Genomic DNA, 24,576 nt, shown 5'->3' on the forward strand with positions numbered 1-24,576 from the left:
CCAGATAGTTCAACAGTAGGGAAAGAGTTGGATAGTGGAGGGGTCAAAATCACTATTCCCACTCCAGAGAGTGCAACAGTAGGGAAAGTGTTGGATAGCGGAGAGGTAAAAATTACTATTCCCACTCCAGACAGAGCAACAGTAGGGTACGTGTTGGATAGCAGAGGGGTAAAAATTACTATTCCCACCCCAGTAAGTGCAACAGTAGGGAAAGTGTTGGATAGCGGATGGGTAAAAATTACTATGCCCCCTCCAAGAGTGCAACAGTAGGGAAAGTGTTGGAAAGCAGAGGGTTAAAATAATATTTCCCAAAAATAAAAAGAAACAAAATAACAACTACCATACAAAAAGTGTTAATAACACAAAATAAAAACCATATAAAAAAAAATTTTCTCCAAAAGATAGAAAAATTATTTAATATTAAAAAATACTAAAAATTAACTACAAACATTAATTTATAAAAGTTTAAAAACAAAATTTTATAAACAAATAACTATCTTTAAAATAAATGATTTTTAAAATGACCACACCATATTCCACTATAAATGCACAAACAACTCCTACAGATTTGACACAATTAACATATTTACCAATTCATTATTTATAATTTACAAACAATTAATACTCAAGTATTAATAAACAAATTACCACAAACAACACTATAAAATCGAATTATAAAATAAATCCTAATAAATAAAAAATCTGAATTACTTTTATTTTAATTAAATTACTTCCCACCCTATTCCCCTATAAACCTACAACACGCTTCTTAATAAAATAACACTATTAACATAAGTATCAATTAAATAATTATAAAAAATTAATAACTAATTAACAATTAATTAATAAAAAGGATTATAAATACTAATAAAGAAACATTAATAATTACTTTATTATAATTAGATTACTTTCCACTCTATTCCCCTATTAACCCACACCAGCTCCTAAAACAAATAACGCAATTAATATAATTATCAATTCATTAATTAATAAACATTTATAACCAATTAATGATTAATTATTAATAAATTAATTATAAATACTAATAAATACAAATTAATAATTATATCATTATAATTAAATTACTTCCCACCTTATTCCCCTATAAACCCACAACCCGCTCCTGAAAAAAGAACACAATTAATGTAATTGTCAATTAATTGATTAATACAAATTAATACCCAATTATTAATTAATTAATATTGAATTAATTGTAAATACTAATGAATAAAAATTAATAACTTCTTTATTATAATTAAATTGCTTCCGATCTTATTTCCCTATAAACCCACAACCCGCTATAGAACTAAAATACGCAAACATTAATTTACATAACATTAATTACTGCTAAAAATGTAACACATACATTAAGAAAAAAACTATACTTATACAAAAAAATTACATCGCATACTTTTAACACACATACTAAAATACAGAACACTAATATGAATATTGATATTATTAAACAACAATATTTTTACAAACGAAATTACTGTCTTCGATATAAAAAAAGATATTTCTTACCTTAGTGTCGATATTCTGTACCAAGATATTCTTGCAGTCGATATTCTTGTACCTCGATATTTAACTTTAAAACACGATATTATGGTACTTCGAAAAAAACAACTCGATATTCTGTCTGTGCAACATACATGCAATTACCTTTGTCCTATGCTTTGTCCTCTTCAGTTTATTATTCAATAAAAATACATCAGAGTCTCTTGGAGGAGGTTAATATCGATCATACTTTTCCAATAGATAAATCACCTGCTACTGCAGATCTTGGGGAATTCCTCTATCGTTTCACATTGCCAATATAAAAAGTACTAATGTGGTTTTTTTTCAGAGGTAGGTGTGTGCAAACGAAATTAATCAAAGAGTCGGTTTATTAGAGAATATAATCAAAAACAGAATGTAAAACTTGCAGGTTTTGGGCATTCAATTCTAAAGAAGAAGCTGTGATTAAAAAGTCAAAAATACATCCTGGTCTTAGGATTTGGGAAGGATGGAGAAGGACATATGTGTAGGATTCGTGATGTGAAATGGTAAAGTCAAAGTGCAAAATAGTTAATGTGCATACACTCATGATGTAAATGCACATTACTTTGTAGGTGATAGCCTCATGTTTGGAGGTATTAATCACATATGTAAAAGACTGCTTATTCCACACTTCTAATGGGCTGGACAGGTATTTGTTATTTAGCTTTGGTGCTTCTAAAATCTATCATGTGGACAGTTTAAAAGATGTGCACTATAGTAGAATAAAGCATGATAATTTAAAGCAAAAGATTCTGGATGTTTTCTCTTCTTTGATTCCTTTTATAGGAATAGCTTTGAATGATGTGAAGATAGGAAAGCTACTACTTGAATAGAACGCTCAGTGAATAACACAGCAGGTGCATTAGCTATTTTTATTGAAGAGATGCTTGGAATTAGAAGCTTGGCTATTCATATTAGTGAGGTGTTAGATATGCTTTTAGCAAAGGAGGTAGGAATTTGTAAGCGGATTGAGACTTAATGCTGTACATATGTGCCAATAACTCTCCAAATATGAATAGGCATAATAATAATATGACTAATATTGTGGCAAGGAGTTCACCCATTAGCAGAACCTGGATTCTGGGATCTGATTGAATCATGGTTGAGTGATTAGGGTAAATGGGTTTTAGAAGTAGTTGCTATCTCACTTGGTGTAGTATGGGTAATGATGGTTTCAGTATATATTTTGCAAATATTCAGAGGCTGAAAACAATCAGAGTGATTACCCAACTCAAAACCAATACCATTTGTCCCTCGCCATTAATTTACATAACATTAATTACTGCTAAAAATGTAACACATACATTAGGAAAAAAACTATACTTACACAAAAAAATTACATCACATACTTTTAACACACATACTAAAATACAGAACACTAATATGAATATTGATATTATTAAACAACGCTATTTTTAAAACAATATTACTGTCTTCGATATAAAAAAAAGATATTTCTTACCTTAGTGTCGATATTCTGTACCGAGATATTCTTGCAGTCGATATTCTTGTACCTCGATATTTAAATTTAAAACACGATATTATGGTACTTCGAAAAAAAACAACTCGATATTCTGTCTGTGCACCATACATGCAATTACCTTTGTCCTATGCTTTGTCCTCTTCAGTTTATTATTCAATAAAAATACATCAGAGTCTCTTGGAGGAGGTTAATATCGATCATACTTTTCCAATAGATAAATCACCTGCTACTGCAGATCTTGGGGAATTCCTCTATTGTTTCACATTGCCAATATAAAAAGTACTAATGTTTTTTTTTTCAGAGGTAGGTGTTTGCAAACGAAATGAATCAAAGAGTCGGTTTATTAGAGAATATAATCAAAAACAGAATGTTAAACTTGCAGGTTTTGGGCATTCAATTCTAAAGAAGAAGCTGTGATTAAAAAGTCAAATATTCAGAGGCTGAAAACAATCAGAGTGATTACCCAAATCAAAACCACTACCATTTGTCTCTCGCCTCTCCTAACCAGTCCCATGTGTCAGTACCCCTCACAGCTCTTCTCATGACCACTACTTCTGTATTTGCTCTCCACTAACCCATCCATCATTCGTCCACCAACCTGTATGACTATCGCTATCCACTGCCCCTACTCTCTCATTTAGCCGCCTTCTCAACTCTATCTTTTCTCTTCTTCAGTACACACCTGGCACTCTCTCCTTACCACTGCATCTTTCTCATCACCCCTACTTACCCGTCCGTTCTATCAACCTCCAACCACCGTTACCACTCACTGCTCCAGACTTCCACCACTCTTACACCAACAGCTCTTCCATCACATTTATCACTATCCTCTCCCTTGCATCTACCAATATCCCTTCCCATCCACCACTCTCCCTTTCCCCTGTATAGTGGAGGAACATTGCTTTCCTTTGATTCATGCATGTAAGATCTATGTCAAGATAGGGTTCATTTAATCTCTACATGTAAGGGTACACATAGGTTAAGGGTGTGTGAATGTCTGCATAGTATTGTACGCACACATGAGTGTGTGTAATATTGCTTCTTTACATTTATGCTTGAATGATCTTTGTTAATTTGAGTGTGCATCTCATGTTATGCACAGGTCTACAAAGTGAGCATTATAAAAAGTGTCCAACCTTTAGGCTTTATCAATTGTTGTATTATTTTCAACCACCTCATCACCTTCCTCATATAAACAGCCCTTTCACACAAGTTAATGTAGATCTGATACTTGCCCACTCTTGGGGGATGAGACTATTGACTTATACAATTAATATCTCTTAGTAATAAAACTGCCAATCTATCACATAGCTAAATGGACTCATATATTTTGCGATATCCTCTTGCCCATTATACATTAAAGTCCTTGGTGTGGACCACACCATTTGCACAGAATGCTAGTGAAAGTTACAGTTACATAAACAATGATGGTAAGCTTTTCTGATTTTAACAACACTTACCTATGCTTCAAACGGAGACAATGATTCTACACTGCCTCCAGTCTCTCAGAAGGCCCAATTATGCTCTTACTGGAGATCCTCTGCCTCAACGAGGATCTTTTATATATTGGTAAAAATCACCACCCTCAGAGTCTCATCACCAGCTGATTCAATGTTGTTTCTGCGAGTTGTTATCCTTACAGACTTTTATTTTGTTTTTAAGTAATGGCTTTTCATTAAAACTCAGGCTACAGTAGCCCAGCTTTATGTTTATAGTGTTTACCCAGCAGTCCTCAAAGCATGGAAACAGAAAGAAGACAGCCTTCACTGTAGTGTTCATTCTTGTGATTGTACTGATATTATATGAACTTGGTGGGCGCTTTAGAATGGTAACAGCTTGCATATGGTTTACAAGCCTAAAAACTTCAACCCCACCATTTAAGCATGCTGCGAATGTCTCAGGCAACACTCAGTTCAAAAACTTACAACCCGGCTACTATTTTTAGTACTTTTTATTAATATACAAGACGTAGGTCTAGCGTTCTGATGTATCCTACATGCGTAGTTTTTGCGGCTGCATAAGGAGTAGACATAGAATTAATATTTCCACCGCGTTTTGTGGGCCGTATAAAACCTTGTAGCGGGCCAGGTGTGGCTCATGGGCTATAGTTTGGAGACCCCTGATCTAACCTTTAAAAATTGTGAAGTTACTTTTAGCATGTATTTCAAAATGAAATGCAGAGGCAAAAAGAAGACAAGAAGATTCACTAAAGAAAAAGTTGAACTCGATCAGAGAAACGCTGAAGAATATAATAGATTGAAAAGTTTAATTCCCAAAGAGCCTAAAAAGTCAGATATGATGACAACATTCCCCATGGCAATCCACCATGGTAGAGTAAATGCTGCCTCAGTGCTCACTTTTGTACTAATGCCCACGCTATGTCTTTCACAATCCCTCATTCAGATAGTTCCACTGCTTGCAAGGCATATGTGTGTAGGCGATGAGTTTCTATATTCTGTGACTTGTTCATGATGGGAGTCGAGGATAGAGACAGTTCTGTCTGTGGTGGAGAAGATGCTGATTATTGTTCTCCAAATCATTGAGAGATGGGATGGTGCTGATATTTTCTTGCGCCTCAGGAGATGTTGCTGATGCTCAACAATACCCCACTTCCAAAACAGGACAGGAAATCCCATCCAAGTCAAGACTTGGGGCCCCATTAGTATCGCGGGCGGACTCTGGCTACAGGGGCGGGCTGCATTACGCCTCTGAATGTGATCCAAGTGATACATTCTTGCAGCTATGTCATAGACAGTATTTTGGACTTTGTGAATGCCCAAAGTAATAAACCTATTTACACTTATCAGAATTCCATTTGTGTATTACTGGCAGATGTAAATGGGTTTATTACTGTGGAATTCCCCACTTCGGTTGTGAGGCATGCATAGTAGTAACTCCAATGCTAGGGGTGATCATTAGCTAGAACAAGGAATGTTTAGCATTGTTAGTTTATAAATGGCTACAACCTTGATCATTTGTGGGCATTCACAAACTCCAGATTCTCAAGAGATGTAAGGGAATGGCGTTCTCCAAAGGTAATTTTCTTTCTCAGTGGAGAAAGGAAAGAAAAAAGTGTATATGCACATCAGGCAACTTTTCCCCAGTGCTTAATTCTATGTTATATATAATTATTCAATGAGGAAAGTATGGAAGTGAGAGTAATATGCTCCATGAAATTCCCCCACATTTAGCATAATGCCCCCCACGGGCGCAAAGTCTGGGTCAGTGCAGTCCCCCCTAGATATTTTCCCAGCCAAAATCGCAGTCTCTTTGTCCTGGCAACTGTCTTCATCTATAGAGTTTCTTCTCAATCTCTCCATGAGGAAGGGTCATCTTCCTTTAGAATGGAAGGCAGCACAGGTTATGCCTGTACAAAAGAACACCAAAATTCCCCTTGCTGATCTCTCCAATCTCCGTCCCATCTCGTTGCTCCCTCTCCTGAGCAAGTTACTAGAAAAGCATATCAACAAACATCTGTCTGACCATGTCGAACTTACTGGCAGCCTTGATACTTCCCAGTCAAGTTTTAGGCCCAAATACAGCACAGAATCGGCCCTGCTAGCAATGTAATGTAATGTAATGTATGTATACTTGTAAAGCGCACTGTTACCTCGTTACGTGGTGTCCTGGCGCTGTATACCGCTGGATAACATCAGGATGACCTTAGACAGGGGTCAATCTATGATTCTGATGCTGCTGGACCTCTCTGCCACGTTCAATACAGTCTCTCATCAGATATTGCTCAGGAGACTGGAGGAGATTGGACTCAGAGACACTGCCCTTCAGTGGATGACAAGCTTTCCATCTTACCATTCCCAGACCATCAATCTCGGCCCATGCCGTTCAGCGCCTATAAAAATGACCAAGGGAGTACCTCAGGGCTCCTGCTTGAGCCCCACCCTGTTTAATATCTATGTTGCTCCCTTGGCCAATCTCCTCAGGACCTATGGGTTCATTCCCATTTCATACGCAGACGATACAAAGCTACTATTTCCTTTTAGCAAATAGCTCACCACAGCTCCATGCAAATAGCTCACTGACATCTTGCTCAGTGTTTTACTCTTCCTGTTTCCTGCTTCAGTCCTAACTGTGGAATTCCTAGTTTCTCCAGGTAGCTCAGATGTTGGTTAATATTAGAGGCAGGTCTTTACTCTAGGGAATCATTGAATAACCTTTTTTTCTCAGTGATAGCCCCTTCCTTCAAACTTCTTCCCAAGCAGCACTGCTAGCCACACTGTTGCAGGACTACAAGTCTATTTCTGACCTGTCAAGAAAATTGGCTGCAAAGGCGCCACCCCAGGCATCCAAATGGTTTCCACAACACACAGATGTGTCCTCCCCGAACACTGGCAGAAAATGGATTTCCGCCTTCATGCAGCCTATAGCACACACAAACACTCCACATGCATGCAGGGTAAACATGTATTCACCATCCAGGTCCCACATGGATAGAATGAATACTAGGGTGAAAAGCACACAGTGGGGTATGGTCTGTCTGCCACTTCCACTACTGCCTTACTAGGGGTCATTCTCTAAAAGGAGGAGTATATTTTGGTTGCCCATATGGCCATGGATTCTGGAGCTCAAACCATCCATGAAATGTGATGTCTCTCGCGAGCACACATGATTGTCGTGTGGTCTGTGGTGAAAACCAAAAACAGACAGACTCGCTGTTAAGTGAACTCACAGCAGGGATAAACACTAACAAGCTTTGCAGGGGACAGCTTCATCCAGGAAGTCTTCATTCTTTGTTTGGTGTAATTCCATATAATACGTCTGTCTGTAGCACAGACCAAAAATTAACATAGGGAGTTCGAACAGCGTAAAAAGTAATTTCGCTAATAATGTTGGAAATCTTTCATCAATATTCACAAAATATAGAATGAACAAATGACGTTCACATAGATTATTCAAATGACTCAAATGTTATTAGCAACAAAACTATAATGCTATTTCCTGTGAACTTACCATCTGAACCATAAGTTCAGATGAAATATTGCTCTCATCTCATGTATATAAGCATCAAAAATTGGTATTTAAAAAAAGACTTGTTGAACCTATTTCAACGTTAACTGTGGCAAAATACCTTATTTACTGCAGAGATTGTTTCAACACTTTCATGGCTGTGCTTGGGTAAAGCTGGTGAGCATATGTGAAATCTTTAACCATGACATAAGTATGAAAAATTACTCTTAGCCAGGACCGATCTACTTTTAGACAGAAATATGCTCATGCACTTCTTACATGCTTACAGCGTTGCTAATTTAAATTTGTTATGGAGGCATCAATCCACATCAACCACAATCTTGCTAAAATAGAGACCACAGGATGAATGACTTTTGAATCACACTGAGCCCAAATTTTGAGGGAAATTTCAAAAATTCCTATTTCTGTCCATAACCTATTTTTTCCACCATGAAAGAGCGTTTGTGAGATAATGATTCCATTCCATTTACTTCTGACAATTTAACAATGTATAGCAAAGACGCCATACCTTGGTGATGGGTATTTTTTAAGCAAATATGTTTTAGTTGATAGTATCAGGTTCTATAAAGTAGTGTCTCAAACCCACAGACCATTCTACCCCTACAAGTGTTATACTGAGCAATTCCTGACACCTTAGATCGTTAGGTCTAAGTCTGTGTGGTTGCAAAGACATATTGACTTGACATGCCGAAAGCTTACCTAGGAATACATTCCACCCATTGCTTACCATTGGTTTTGGATTTTGTGGCTCAGGTTTGTTTGCTTTCTGTCTGCTAACTTTATTTGTTTTAGCTCGTCCCGCTTGTGTTTCTCCCTCTCATGGAGAAAAGCTTGTTGACTATCTTTCAAATATACTCTTTCTATGTTTCGAATAGTGTCTGCTATTTTTACTTTTTCAGGAAGTACTCTTGAGAGTGTATACATTTTTCAGCTGTCTCCCTTGTGTGCTTTTCTTCCCACCCAGGTGCTCCAAGTTGTTTCCTCTCCTATCTTCTGCCCTCTCCTTTCCCATGCTACACGTTGTCTCTTCCCCAAGTCCTTCTCCTCTGCCCTTCCTCCTTCTGTGTTTTTTCATCCTCCTCCTGCTCCTCACCCATGTGTTTCTATTCCATGCTTTATGTTAATCTCTCTCGCTGGTGGAATGTCCACCCTCCCTGAAGCTTCTAGTCACCTGCCCACAGTCCCTGCTTCAGTCCCGCCCACAATCCTTCTGTTGCAGCTGAAGTTTAGTGCCCTATTCCCTCCAATGCCTTTATTGTTTTTCTTTGGCCACCCTCCCTGCTTTATCCTGTTGGAGATTGGGCCCATTCCACAACATTTATGCTCCAGAGGGGCGACCATTATAGCAGCATGAGAAGTTAGGGGAGAAAAGTATCACTTGTTAACATCATAATACAGTGCAACGGTTGTGTGATGGAACAATGCATGCCTCAACAATTCATTCTGTAACCACGCCGTCTTAACCATGACAGTGTCTTTACCATGCATGCCTTTACCATGCAATTTCATGGTAAAGACATGATTGGCAGAGGGACATGTTTGGTAAAGATCACACTCCTGCTGTCCCTCTGCTCTAAGCCCTATCATTCTGCCCTCTTGTAGTCTATTCTACCCACCCTGATAAACTACCTATCTTGATCCTTAAAATCTGACCCCTTTGCCCCCAAAAACTTCTCTGACCCCAGCCCCCCTCCCTGAGCCCTAAAACCCTCCCCACCCCCTAAAACCCACCATCACCACCCCCTGCCCCAGCCCAACTGCCCTTTTGGCCTGAGAACTGGCCCTTTCCTGCCCCCTGCGCTGAGTCCTAAAACTCAGCCCCCTAAAAACTACTCTGCCCCCAGCCCGCTCCCTGAGCCCTAAAACCAGCCCCCACGCCCTAAAACCTCCTCTCACCCCTCCCCTGCCCTAGCCCAACTACCCCCTCGGCCTGAAAACGGCCCCTTTCCTGTCCCCTGAGCCCTAAAACACCCGACACCCCAGCCCTCAAAGCTACCCCGACCCGCACAAACTACCCCACTCCGTCCCCTGCCCTGAGCCCTAAAACTCCCTACCCAAGCCCTGAAAACTACCACGACCCCCACCCAGCCCTGAAGACTATCTCCCCAACCCATACAAGCTACTCCCACACCCTATAACCCCACCACCTCACAACCTCACGTCCTCTCCCGATCCTTCCTCTTCTTGCTTCTGCCAGCCAGCCAGCCAGCAACTAGACCGCGCATATGCCTTAACATCGCATACGTGTGGTTAAGGCATTTGCTTGGTTAAGGCAAGCGTGGTTACGCTTGTGATGTCGGAAAATGCGTGGCTCAGGCCGCGGTGTTCCGACTGTTTCCCCAGTACAACCAATGTGGCCACCCATTAATCCACTTGATAACTTAATCTGAGATTTGTTAGAGTTTAATTAGAAATTTAGAAACACATCAATATAGACTAATCTCAACATAATCATATAAAAGTACAGAAAGACCAAGATAAATCCAAATCTTCTGAAGAGATTAACCCTATATGATATAAAGCATAAAACTCTATAAATAAATAAATAAATAAATAAAAGCAGATGACTAACTCTATGATGATAATGCAGATGATCAGGAAAAATAATTGAAAAATAAATTGCATAAGGAGCATGAGCAAACTATCTTTCCATAAACTACCTTAAAAAGGGCATTCCTAGTACTGAGAAGCATTTGGTAAAGGTGAAATCAGAAAAGTGTCAGCTCTCTCCAACCATAGGTCAAGGAGCATAAAGCCACACAAGCAGAAGAATAGGCGTGCTCTCGGTGAAAACCCTACGTTGTTCAGTATAAAATATCAATAGCAGTCCAAGTAGACTTTCCCATGTGATCTTTGCTCATGAATTTCCATAGTTCTGGCACAACTGGATACTTTCACTACCTTTCCCACATCGATAAAAGTTGCATCTTCGCTCGTCCTTGGTCATTGCTCTGCTCTCCCATGAGCACTCACCTCCTTGTCACCTGCGCCTTTTCATACCTTGCTATCTAGTGAAAACAAAACCCTCCAATTCGAATTTAATAAAGCTTTCTCTTTCCATACCTGCAATGGAAATAAAATACAAGTACACACATTCTACATTGAAGGTTAAATACGAATCACATGCTAAACTAAGAGTATTCTGCATCATTCAGAAACTCTGTCCATCACCACCCCCCTTTTACAAAATCGGTTTTATCCACACTATGTGTGGTAGGGTATACTCAGACGTGAGTCCCTTGCTCATTGCACCATCAGGATTCAAGCAAGCCGGGCCGAAGAAGGCTGTGATGCCAGAAACCGGTCCCCAGAAGCTTGTTTCCTTCCCAGTATAAGAATTGGCTTGGTAGTTTGGTTTGCCCTGTTCCCATCATGCACTGGGACAGGAACAGACTAATTTGCATATAGCCAGGTTCTGAGCTGGGATGGTGCAGTGAGCTAAAAAACGGTGATGGATTAAAACCATGATCTATTGACTTGGTAAGAGTATTCTGCATCATTCAGAAACTCTGTCCATCACCACCCCCCTTTTCCAAAATCGATTTTATCCACACTATGTGTGGGAGGGTATACTCAGACGTGAGTCCCTTGCTCATTGCACCATCAGGATTCAAGCAAGCCGGGCCGAAGAAGGCTGTGATGCCAGAAACCGGTCCCCGGAAGCTTGTTTCCTTCCCAGTATAAGAATTGGCTTGGTAGTTTGGTTTGCCCTGTTCCCATCATGCACTGGGACAGGAACAGACTAATTTGCATATAGCCAGGTTGTGAGCTGGGATGGTGCAGTGAGCTAAAAAACGGTGATGGATTAAAACCATGATCTGTTGACTTGGTAAGAGTATTCTGCATCATTCAGAAACTCTGTCCATCACCACCCCCCTTTTCCAAAATCGGTTTTATCCACACTATGGGGTCGATTAGGATGGCGGACGGAAGAGCCACCGCGGTCCGTGAGTAGGCGGAAAAAGCCTTTTCCGTGTCCGCCTGCCGCGGATACTCCGTCCGCCATATCAGGATAGGAAAACGTGTAAAATTTCCGTCCGCGACGGAAAAGCACGCTCCGCCGGCCAACTACACACGACCACGCGGCGGACGGAACACATCCGGACGCTCCGCCGTACGCACTGACGTCTAAGACCGTCCCCCAAATCAAGATGGCGGAAAACACACATAAAACCGCAGCGGAAAAACAACCTGTCTGAACACGGCGGAATCCCCACAGCGAACATAGGTGACACAGCCGAGATACCCACCGCAAGCTGACCACCACCATGGACCCGGCGCTACACGCTTTCCCGATGCTCTTCGCGATCCACCACGTCCTAGTCATGGCCTACTATGGACGACGACGCAGGTAAGGCACAAACCATTGGCTGTCTGGAGGGGAATACCAGCAAGGGACGTGACGTAGGGAGGGGGAGTGTCATGTTACCGAAACCACTGATGAGAAGCATATACGAATACACATTTGTAGTACGCAAGCAGGAATGACAACGACAGACCACGAGACTTGATAGACTACCTTTATTGTCCAAAATAGGGGTCAAATCACAGTGTATGCGTGAGCATGGGCAAAGTGGGCACCAGAGCAGGTACAACATAGCAGGTAACGAGAGGGCAGCATGCAGTATCAGAGCATCAACAGGGCATTGTGCAGTACAGAGCAGGTACATCAGAGCAGGTAACGAGAGGGCAGCATGCAGTATCAGAGCCTCAACAGGGCATTGTGCAGTACAGAGCAGGTACATCAGAGCAGGTAACGAGAGGGCAGTATGCAGTATCAGAGCATCAACAGGGCATTGTGCAGTACAGAGCAGGTACATCAGAGCAGGTAACGAGAGGGCAGCATGCAGTATCAGAGCATCAACAGGGCATTGTGCAGTACAGAGCAGGTACATCAGAGCAGGTAACGAGAGGGCAGTATGCAGTATCAGAGCATCAACAGGGCATTGTGCAGTACAGAGCAGGTACATCAGAGCAGGTAACGAGAGGGCAGTATGCAGTATCAGAGCATCAACAGGGCATTGTGCAGTACAGAGCAGGTACATCAGAGCAGGTAACGAGAGGGCAGCATGCAGTATCAGAGCCTCAACAGGGCATTGTGCAGTACAGAGCAGGTACATCAGAGCAGGTAACGAGAGGGCAGTATGCAGTATCAGAGCATCAACAGGGCATTGTGCAGTACAGAGCAGGTACATCAGAGCAGGTAACGAGAGGGCAGTATGCAGTATCAGAGCATCAACAGGGCATTGTGCAGTACAGAGCAGGTACATCAGAGCAGGTAACGAGAGGGCAGCATGCAGTATCAGAGCATCAACAGGGCATTGTGCAGTACAGAGCAGGCCCATCAGAGGCAGCACGTGAGAGGGGCTAAGTGCATCAACAGTCCATTGCACAGAACAGGCCCATCAGAGGCCGCACGTGAGAGGGGCTAAGTGCATCAACAGTCCATTGCACAGAGCAGGTCCATCAGAGGCAGCACGTGAGAGGGGCAAAGTGCATCAACAGTCCATTGCACAGAACAGGCCCATCAGAGGCAGCACGTGAGAGGGGCAAAGTGCATCAACAGTCCATTGCACAGAACAGGCCCATCAGAGGCAGCACGTGAGAGGGGCAAAGTGCATCAACAGTCCATTGCACAGAACAGGCCCATCAGAGGCAGCACGTGAGAGGGGCAAAGTGCATCAACAGTCCATTGCACAGAACAGGCCCATCAGAGGCAGCACGTGAGAGGGGCAAAGTGCATCAACAGTCCATTGCACAGAACAGGCCCATCAGAGGCAGCACGTGAGAGGGGCAAAGTGCATCAACAGTCCATTGCACAGAACAGGCCCATCAGAGGCAGCACGTGAGAGGGGCAAAGTGCATCAACAGTCCATTGCACAGAACAGGCCCATCAGAGGCAGCACGTGAGAGGGGCAGTATGCAGTATCAGAGCATCAACAGGGCATTGTGCAGTACAGAGCAGGTACATCACAGCAGGTAACGAGAGGGCAGTATGCAGTATCAGAGCATCAACAGGGCATTGTGCAGTACAGAGCAGGTACATCAGAGGCTGCACAACTACGTGTCCCTACCAACCCGTCACAGGGACCACAAGAGTGCCACGCAGTTCTCAATGGACACACCATGTGAAGTAACATTTGAGTGAAGTGTACAGCACCTCACATCACAGAATCAGGGGGACTGCGTGAACTACCTGCCTCGGACACACTGGCAGCACCAGCAACAGGAGTGTGAGACACAGCCACAGCCCGAGTGACACACACATGGGCCACGGACCCAGACACACTGGCAGCACCAGAAACAGGAGTGTGAGACACAGCCACAGATCTCCTAACTGACACGTGAGCCATAGACCCACATACCCTGCCAGGATCTGCAACAGGAGAGGGCACAACTGACACTGTGCCACCATCTGATACATGAGAGTCAACTGCACCAGCGCCACTGGGACAACTGAAATGATGAGCCACAGGGCTGTATGGGCCAGGAGGCAGGGTGGGCCTGGGAGCTGGGGATAGCTCACCTAGAGCCAAATCGGGGTTGGCAGGTGTCAATGGTGTGTGTCAGCGTTTCTTAGGGAGGTGTGAGTGCACCCTGGACAGGACAGGACTGCCAAGTGGTGGGGACTCCAAAGAATCACCACCCAGCATAGGTGGAGCAACTGCTGCCGGGGATCTGGTTTCGGGGGACGTGCTGGAGCCTGCTTGTCGTTTGCTCTGTGCCTGCCGCCTGGACTCGGAATGATGTGTAATGGGGGATGCAACAACAGGGGACACCCTCCTCTGCTTCTGACTGGCCTGGATGGGAGTGGAGGTATGGGGGGACTCCGCCGCGGAGACATCAGTTTGGCGTTTAGTAGAAAACATCAGCCTCAGTGCAGCCAGGGGTGAAGTATGCCTGTCCTTGATAGCGCCATTGTCCATGCTAGATGCCTTGTCCGTAGGATGTGCCTTATCCTTAGGTGGAGTGTTGTCTCTGGATGTAGCCTGTGCCCTGCTCGCCGCCCTGTTCCTGCCAGCAGACTTGTCGTCTGTGGTGCACCTGTCTCCAGCAGACACCTGCTCTCTGTGTGTGTCCCTGCCCTTGGGAGTGGTCCTATCCACTGCTGTGGGCCTGCTCTTGGGAGTCTCCCTGCTCTTAGTAGGTGCCTTAGTCTTCTCACTGTCCTTGGGAGTGTCCCTTACCTCTGCTGTGGGCCTGCTCTTGGGAGTCTCCCTGCTCTTAGTAGGTGCCTTAGTCTTCTCACTGTCCTTGGGAGTGTCCCTTACCTCTGCTGTGGGCCTGCTCTTGGGAGTCTCCCTGCTCTTAGTAGGTGCCTTAGTCTTCTCACTGTCCTTGGGAGTGTCCCTTACCTCTGCTGTGGGCCTGCTCTTGGGAGTCTCCCTGCTCTCAGTAGGTGCCTTAGTCTTCTCACTGTCCTTGGGAGTGTCCCTTACCTCTGCTGTGGGCCTGCTCTTGGGAGTCTCCCTGCTCTTAGTAGGTGCCTTAGTCTTCTCACTGTCCTTGGGAGTGTCCCTTACCTCTGCTGTGGGCCTGCTCTTGGGAGTCTCCCTGCTCTTAGTAGGTGCCTTAGTCTTCTCACTGTCCTTGGGAGTGTCCCTTACCTCTGCTGTGGGCCTGCCCTTGGGAGTCTCCCTGCTCCTAGTAGGTGCCTTTGTCTTCTGACTGGCCTTGTCCAAGGAACAGTCCATGGACATGTGAGTATCCCTTGCCTTGGGAGTACCTTTCGTGTTGAATGCCTGTGTAGCTCCGGAAGGCATGTCCCCCAACAACACTTGTGGATCCTGTGTGTGTACTCCAGTGCATCTGACGTCGTCTACGTGAACAGATTTAGCTGATCTAGGGGATGGGGTCTGTGCCCTGCGTGCCCTGACGTGCTGTCTGACGCTGCTTCTAGTGCAATAACCTGTATTTGAGTCCTGCTCTGAATAATCACTACCCCCTGAGACATCCAGCGGTATAGATGGGGAAACAGAAGTAGCACCCTGTTCATTCGACTGTACTATTGCAGACGACACACTGCTTGCCAATGACTGCACTGTCCTGTGTAGACCTGCAAGATCGCCATGCATCCCTTCCATGAATGCCACCACCTGCCCCAACTTCCTATCATGGTCCTGGAAAGCATTTGTCATATTGGTCTGCCCCACACACAGCTGTCGCAGCAGATCAACGGCCTCAGCACACAGTGCATTTTGGCTCACCGTGGCAGGGGCAGCGGTGCCTGCACCGAACGCCACTCTGCTCCCCCTACTCCTCCGGCCACGAACACTACATGGTGCAGTTGGCGGAAGTGTGGGCCCTGTGTGCTGTCTTCCGACAGAAGGTGATGAGTGCCCACTCCCAGTCTGTGACAACAGTGCAGGCTCACCAAGAGTGTCCGACGAGGAGGACGATGGTGTCTCCACATGCGAGTCCTCAGGGACGGTCCTGTCCCCCTCTCCGGCGCTGGCCTCCTCCGTGTCAGTCTGCGTGTGTGCGAAGTCTGAGCCGGACTCATTTCCTCGGCTACTCTCCACCGTCTGTGGCTGAGTGTCCTCTGTCAAAGCTGAAATGCACAGAAAAGATGTGTGAGTCATGGGCACACTCACGTACAGAAGGAACAGGATAGCCAAATCACATAGCAGACAAAGGTTTAGGAGCCCTCATCCTGCACATGGCCCACCCCTACCAGTCATCCTCACATTTTCTGCCATGGGGCCATGGACCACTAGGGGATGTGCTTTAACACTCAACTACTAAGCAAGTGGCGTGTCAACATGGCGGACCTGGATGTCAAATGAGTACCACCCAATGGGACCAAAATGGCATCACAGGCATACATACGCAACACGGAACTCAATAGTGTGTCTGTGCACCAATACATGCATAGCACTCACAAGTTTCCTACACAGACAGTATGCTCACCGCTAGTTTGCTGTTGATCGGCACTCAGACGTTCGGCCAGGTCAGGATGCGTCACTGCAATGATACGGTGCATGAGAGGGGTCATGGAGCGTCGGGCCAGACGGGGCGTCCTTGGAATCAGGCCCAGTGTTACTTCCGCTACATTCTTGCTCAGCCTGGAAATGTCGTCCCAGCGTTTGTGGCAGTGTGTATGTCGTCTGTTGCACACCCCCAATGCCCGTACTTCCCGTGCTATGGTCCTCCACAGGTCCTTGCGAAGGTGCAGCTTGACCTACCATGATGGGAGACAAAAGGGTTTAAGTCAGTGGACAGGTGGCCTGTCACACACATAGGGGCAAGACGTTACTGTCAGCAGCCATGCACAATCAGGAACATATGTCTAGCCCACACTACACAGCTAAGATAGAAATAGGCCTGATCATTTGGCCCCCTCATGCACACCAACATGTCCCACACTGCACTTACCACCCGTCCCGGTGCGCCGTAGAGGCGTCCATAGTTGCGGAGTACACCGTCCACGAGGACATCAAGCTCCGCGGCGGTGAAGGGTCGAGACCGGATCTCTTTGCCACTCGACATGGCAAGATCACGGAGTATGGCACTAGAGCAGCAGTCGGTGGTCAGCTCAGCAGCAGCAGCAGCAGGTCGAGGTGATGGTCACAGGCAGCAGTCGGTGGTCAGCTCAGCAGCAGCAGCAGCAGGTCGAGGTGATGGTCACAGGCAGCACTGGTCCCCAGGGTAGGAAGTTTCATTTTGGCCAAGACACATATATAGGGCCCTCAGCACGTGTCAGTGGCATACGTCGCCAGCAATTGGTCAGCCCTGGAAGCGTGATCGTGAAATGGGCCAATGACTGGCCCTGTTGTTGCGGTGCACAGCTTCCGCTACTTGCGATTGGCCGTATGCGGCCAGCGTCCCTCTTCCCATTGGCTGCATGTGCAGGGACCGTCACGGGCACACATCGGCAACCGCACGTGCAAGCCTCAGGCACGGATGCTTCAGTTGCAACATTGTACTATCACTGGCGCCTCCATGGCGGTGCACGTACACAGCGGGGGAGGTGCAGGCCTATACACCCTGCAGATGTACTCAATGGACATGCCAGTTCATGACCCCCCTTACAGTCACCTTGCATCATCCACCGTACACCGGCCGGAGCGGCCGGGCCATGAACAACCGCCGTGCCCGGCCATGAACAACCGCCGTGCCCGGCCATGAACAACCGCCGTGCCCGGCCATGAACACAACCGCCATGGCCGGGCACGGCGGTTGTTCATGGCCGGGACCGGCGGTTGTTCATGGCCGGGACCGGCGGTTGTTCATGGCCGGGACCGGCGGTTGTTCATGGCCGGGACCGGCGGTTGTTCATGGCCGGGACCGGCGGTTGTTCATGGCCGGCCACGGCGGTTGTTCATGGCCGGCCACGGCGGTTGCTCATGGCCGGGCACGGCGGTTGTTCATGGCCCGGCCGCTCCGGCCGGTGTACGGTGGATGATGCAAGGTGACTGTAAGGGGGGTCATGAACTGGCATGTCCATTGAGTACATCTGCAGGGTGTATAGGCCTGCACCTCCCCCGCTGTGTACGTGCACCGCCATGGAGGCGCCAGTGATAGTACATTGTTGCAACTGAAGCATCCGTGTCTGAGGCTTGCACGTGCGGTTGCCGATGTGTGCCCGTGACGGTCCCTGCACATGCAGCCAATGGGAAGAGGGACGCAGGCCGCATATGGCCTTTGGGAAGTAGCGGAAGTTGAGCACCGCCATGGCGGCGCCAAATATGTGATCTTGTCAGACGCTGCACCGTGATGTGTTGTTTGCAGTTGCGTCATGAGGGATGTGAGCGTGATTGTGAAAGGTCATATGTCATACAATATAGCATGTGTGTCCATACAATGGCCATCGGTCGGCACACAATGGGCAACAGATGTGCATTTGTACGTGTTGACGTCGGGTTTGACCCTACAGACGTTGTTACATCTTCACAACTACACAGTACATCACGGCTGTGTGGCCAATTAATGCATCTGTTGTCAGTTTCTTGTTGTGTCGAGGTGACTACAGTGGTGGTGGTACACATGCATTCGTGTATGTGATTTCTACGTTGTGTCACCATGCATGTCATTACCGTATGCACATCATTATTGGTGGTGGCATTTGTGCTTGATGACATGGCGTGTGTAAACTTATCGTTTGTGTGCATGCAGTTGCATGAGTGTCTGTGATGTGTCTACGATACATTAGGGTGAAGACTGAAGTTTTGTCAGTAAGGTACACATGTGATGGAGTTGTACACGTATGCGTCGTTTGTTAGTTGGCCAAAGTAACATCTCTCTCCCACACAGGAGGGCTCCAAATGTGCTTCGGCCATACACTGTGCTGGAGGATATGGTAGACGAGGAGGTGATTCGGAAATTCAGGCTGGATCGACGTCGGTTGCTGGAGCTTGTGGCTCAATTGTCTCCTCATCTGCAGCCACGTAGAACGTATCCTGGCTCGTTTACACCCACTGCAAAGGTCATGGCGGTACTACATTTCTTCGCTACTGGCACATTTCAGTATACAGTTGGAGGTGCCGGGGGGATGTCACAGGCCATGTTCAGCACGGTTCTTCGGGATGTGTTAACAGCTATGATGCTGTACAAGGATGAGTACATACATTTCCCACGTCCGGAAGAGTTGCCAGCTGTCAAAGCTGGTTTCTATGCACTGGGCCACATACCTCACGTTGTGGGCTCAATTGATGGCACGCACATCGCGCTCATTCCACCACGGGCACGCGAACAAGTGTTCAGGAATCGCAAACACTTTCATTCTCTGAACGTGCAGGTGGTGTGCCTGGCGAGCAACATCATCTCCCATGTGTGTGCAAGATTTCCTGGATCCGCACATGACGCCCACATCATGCGGACCAGCAATGTCCCATGACTCATGGCAAATCTGCCACCCGCTCAAGCGTGGCTTGTTGGTGAGTGTGCAGTGGGGACTCTTGTGATCTCTGTGTTGCATGGGGTACCCACCATATCTTGTTCTGATGTTTGTCTCTGTCATCCCCCTACATAGGCGACTCGGCTTACCCAAACCGGCCCTGGCTCCTCAGTCCCCTACGTAATCCGAGGACGGCGGGTGAAATGCGGTACAATGAGGCACATGGAAGGACACGGAGAGTCATCGAACGTACCTTTGGACTGCTCAAGTCTAGGTTTCGGTGCCTCGATAAGACCAGAGGGGCCCTGCCTTACTCACCAGGAAAAGTATGCAAGATCGTGATTGCCTGCTGCATGCTCCACAACCTGGCAGTACGCAATGACATTGAACTGCTGTTGGACCCTGAAGACGAAGGAGTTCCTCGGCCTCCCATCCCACCCATGTCGACTGATGAGGATAGTGGTGAGGAGGAAGGTGTGGACCAGAGGCGCCAGCTCATAGATCGCTACTTCCCTTGAATGTGAGTATCTACCTCTAGTGGCGGTTGACAATGCCTCATGTATGTTTGCTGGTGTTGTGTGGATATGGGATTAATCAGCTGGGTGTGGTTTGTGATGGTTGCACATGTGTGTCTTCATGTCTTTGGACATAGGAGTGTCCATGATGTGTGTGCTCCCATCCCATGCTTGTGTGATGGTTGTCGTTTGTGTAATGTTGCTGTGCATTGTGTTGTGATGTGTGTGAATCTCTTTACTGACGTGTGTTTGCTGTCTCTGGTTTTCTCTAGGTCACTCCCGCAGCGCCATGATCAAGTGCGACTATGATCCCTGTACCTGTTTACGTCTGTATCTGATGACAATCATGTGAATAAACATGGAGGCAAAACATCATTGTGTGAGTAAATGCAATTTATTGACAGGTTGTGCTTTTGTGCTGGTGAATATTTACAAGTAAGTGGGGGGGAGGGAGTTGGAGTTGAAGGTAATGGCAGATGAAATGTCCGTGCTGACACCACATTGGGGGGTGTCAGGCTAGTCCAGCAGACCAGTGGCAATGATTGTCTATGTGGGACAGGATGCTTGGCAGGGTGAATGTCTGGCACAGGCAGTGGCATTGTCATGGTCGTCCCCTCTTGGAGCGTGTGCCTGGCGCTCCAACACTGCTCTCAGCCACTTCCTGCCTCGGCCGCCCCCTCCGTCTCGGAGGTGGTACAGAGTCAGCTGGGAGGGCAGGTTGGTGATGGGCCACATCCGTCGCCAGGGGCTCAGGTGGTGGTGGCGGCGGTGGAGGCGGAGGCGGAGGTGGCGGGGGAGGCGGAGGTGACGGGGGAGGCGGAGGTGACGGTGGCGGTGGCGCTGACACACTTGGTGGAGGGGGGGGTGGAGGGGGGGGGGGTTGTTCCGGGCAACCCATTCCCTCCACATCGTTGCCTGCTGGCCCATGATCAGCAACATCTGGCCAAGGATGCCAGAGATTTCGCGCAGGATGTTGGTGTTGTCCACTGAGTCCTGGTGAACACGATCAGCGTTTTCCTGGGACCGGTCGTATGAGGCCTGGCACCTGGCAAGAGCTTGTAGGGACTGTGCCACTGGCTCGGGTAGCTGTCCTTCCTCTGCACGGCGGTGTGTGGCTCGCCTGATTGGCTGTTGTCCCGTTGCCTGTGTTTGTGGCCCACTCACCCTGCTTGTGTGTGGGGCCGTTGGACCAGCGTTGCGCGCTGGGTTATGCTGGGTGGCACCGGCAGGAGTCGTGGTGCTGGTGGTAGTGGTGGTACTGGTGGTACTGGTGGTACTGGTGGTGGTGGGGACTGTGCAGATCACAGAGACAGGTGCCGCTGGAGTCACACATGCGACGTTGGTCGGTCCCGGGAGTCCCTGTGAGCCAGATGGCCCTGGCTGCGTGCTTGGTCCCGCTCCATCCTCCGCCCCGGAGCTGCCTGTGTCCTCGTCAGCAGAGAGTCCTGTAGGTGTGGGAGGCGAGGCTGGCGGCCGGGTACTGCTTTCCCCAGTCAGTTGACGATCACCTGAGGGACAAGATCGAGCTGGTCAGTAATGTGGACAGTACATGGTTACATTGATTTGTAGACATTTCTGTTTCCTGTCGCACACACCCCACCCTCCACCACCACCACCACCACCACCCTCCCCGTGAACATGGGGGCCTGTTGGGAGTTGTAGTTTGGGCCTCTCACACACCCCACCCTGCACCACCACCACCACCACCCTCCCCGTGAACATGGGGGCCTGTTGGGAGCCATGGACATGTTAGTGTGTTGGTGTCCAACGTGCATGGGTTGGGGCGTGGGGGATGTTTCTTCTCAGTTGTGTGAGCCTGACCATGTCGTGCTGATCGTGGTGCTTGGTTTGTACTCACCAGTCTCTTCTCCTTCGTCAAGGCCGTCTAGGCTCTCTGGGTGTAGTATCACCAGCACCTTCTCCTCCCAATCGGTGTAGGGTATGGGCTCCGGGGGTGTGCCAACGCCAGTAAGATTGGCTCTGGCGTGGTTTTTCGCTCGGATGCCCTTGACCCTGGTCTTCAGGTCATGCCACCGCCTCTGAATGTCATGCTTCGTCCTCGGCACAGTCCCCGACGCATTCACCCGAGTGACGATCCTGTCCCACATGTGGTTCTTTTGCGCCACGGTCGTCTGCTGGACTTGGGCCCCGAAGATGTTGGGCTCCAAACGGATTATTTCATCTACCATTACCCGCAACTCTGTCTCCGTGAATTTCTGGTTTTTTTTGGGTGCCATGGTGTGTGGTGCTCAGTGTGTGAGTTGAGTGAGTTGGGAGGTGCAGGTGTGTGGTGTGTGATGTGTAGGATTTGTGTGGTGGGTGTTTGTGTGGTGGGTGTGGTAGGGTGGTGGGTGGGTGTCTTCTATGTGATTTTATGTGAGTTAGCAGTGTCTCGAATGGCCCTCTTGCTGGCAGCAATGCTGTGATGCAAAGGATTGTGGTTGTGTGTGGGTGTCTTTTTGTAGTCGTGTCTCAATGGTTGTTGCGAGTCAGGTGGTAGGTGGGCGTGTTGACTTGTGTGCATTATTGGATAATTGGGACGTGTCATGGTGGCTTGTGCTTGGTGGGGGGGGGGCCTTGTCAATGTTCGTATGTTTGCTTAGGACTTGCGGTGCACTTTCTGACATTTGTTAGGCGCTAGGGATGTTGTGCGTGTTGGCCTTCCGCAGTGATGCTGTGGTTCTCGTAGCATTGTTTCCGCCGCGGACGTGGATGGCTGTGAGTTCCGTGGTACGGACGGATTTATCCTAATTGCGGCCACGGAGTATTCTCAGGTATGGCGGTACATGTTTTATTTTCCGCGGTCATTTCCGTCCGCGGCAGTGGTTGTTCATTGGACTCCGTCCGCCGCGGACGGACTTGGTTGTGTTCCGTCCACCGCGGACGGTGTTGGTTGTGATCCGTCCGCCGCGGTCGGAGTTTCGTGACATGAATATCCTAATCCCAACCGCGGTTTCTCCGCGGCGCAGCCGGGAGTAAAATTTCCCCCACCATGGCGGACAGTACCCATTTCCGTCCGCCATCCTAATCGGCCCCTATGTGTGGGAGGGTATACTCAGACGTGAGTCCCTTGCTCATTGCACCATCAGGATTCAAGCAAGCCGGGCCGAAGAAGGCTGTGATGCCAGAAACCGGTCCCCGGAAGCTTGTTTCCTTCCCAGTATAAGAATTGGCTTGGTAGTTTGGTTTGCCCTGTTCCCATCATGCACTGGGACAGGAACAGACTAATTTGCATATAGCCAGGTTCTGAGCTGGGATGGTGCAGTGAGCTAAAAAACGGTGATGGATTAAAACCATGATCTATTGACTTGGTAAGAGTATTCTGCATCATTCAGAAACTCTGTCCATCACCACCCCCCTTTTCCAAAATCGGTTTTATCCACACTATGTGTGGGAGGGTGTACTCAGACGTGAGTCCCTTGCTCATTGCACCATCAGGATTCAAGCAAGCCGGGCCGAAGAAGGCTGTGATGCCAGAAACCGGTCCCCGGAAGCTTGTTTCCTTCCCAGTATAAGAATTGGCTTGGTAGTTTGGTTTGCCCTGTTCCCATCATGCACTGGGACTAATTTGCATATAGCCAGGTTCTGAGCTGGGATGGTGCAGTGAGCTAAAAAACGGTGATGGATTAAAACCATGATCTATTGACTTGGTAAGAGTATTCTGCATCATTCAGAAACTCTGTCCATCACCACCCCCCTTTTCCAAAAACTATAAACGTGAGCATAGACTGAACTTTTCTCGTGACCTACACTTTAGACAAGTTAACAGTGCACAGGGTTACAGAATACGTGCGCTTGTCTACACACACAATAAATGCATCTTCCTAATACATGTATAAATTATAAAGAATTACAACTCACCAAATTAATTGCACTCACATGTAATTATTTCTGGTTACACGTATAAATGTTTAAACATTAATGGGCACACAGTCTAGTTTAATTACATCACAATGGGGCACATTTTGGTCAACTTGTACTGCACATTAATAGGTAAATGTCACATAAACCTTTATTAATCAGGTTCTATACCCAAATTGTTCAGGTGTAATACTTTAAATATGCAATACTCCACTCCCTTTAGTAACGTAAATTACACAGAAAACTTGCGAGTGCTGGCTATGAATTTGAATATGATGCATTCCTACGATATCTCTGATGGGCTCAAGATTACACTTCTCCAATCCCCACCCACAATCCCTCCATTTCAGCTGTTC

Source organism: Lissotriton helveticus, chromosome 1_1, assembly GCF_964261635.1.
Source record: "Lissotriton helveticus chromosome 1_1, aLisHel1.1, whole genome shotgun sequence".
Taxonomy (NCBI): Eukaryota; Metazoa; Chordata; class Amphibia; order Caudata; family Salamandridae; genus Lissotriton; species Lissotriton helveticus.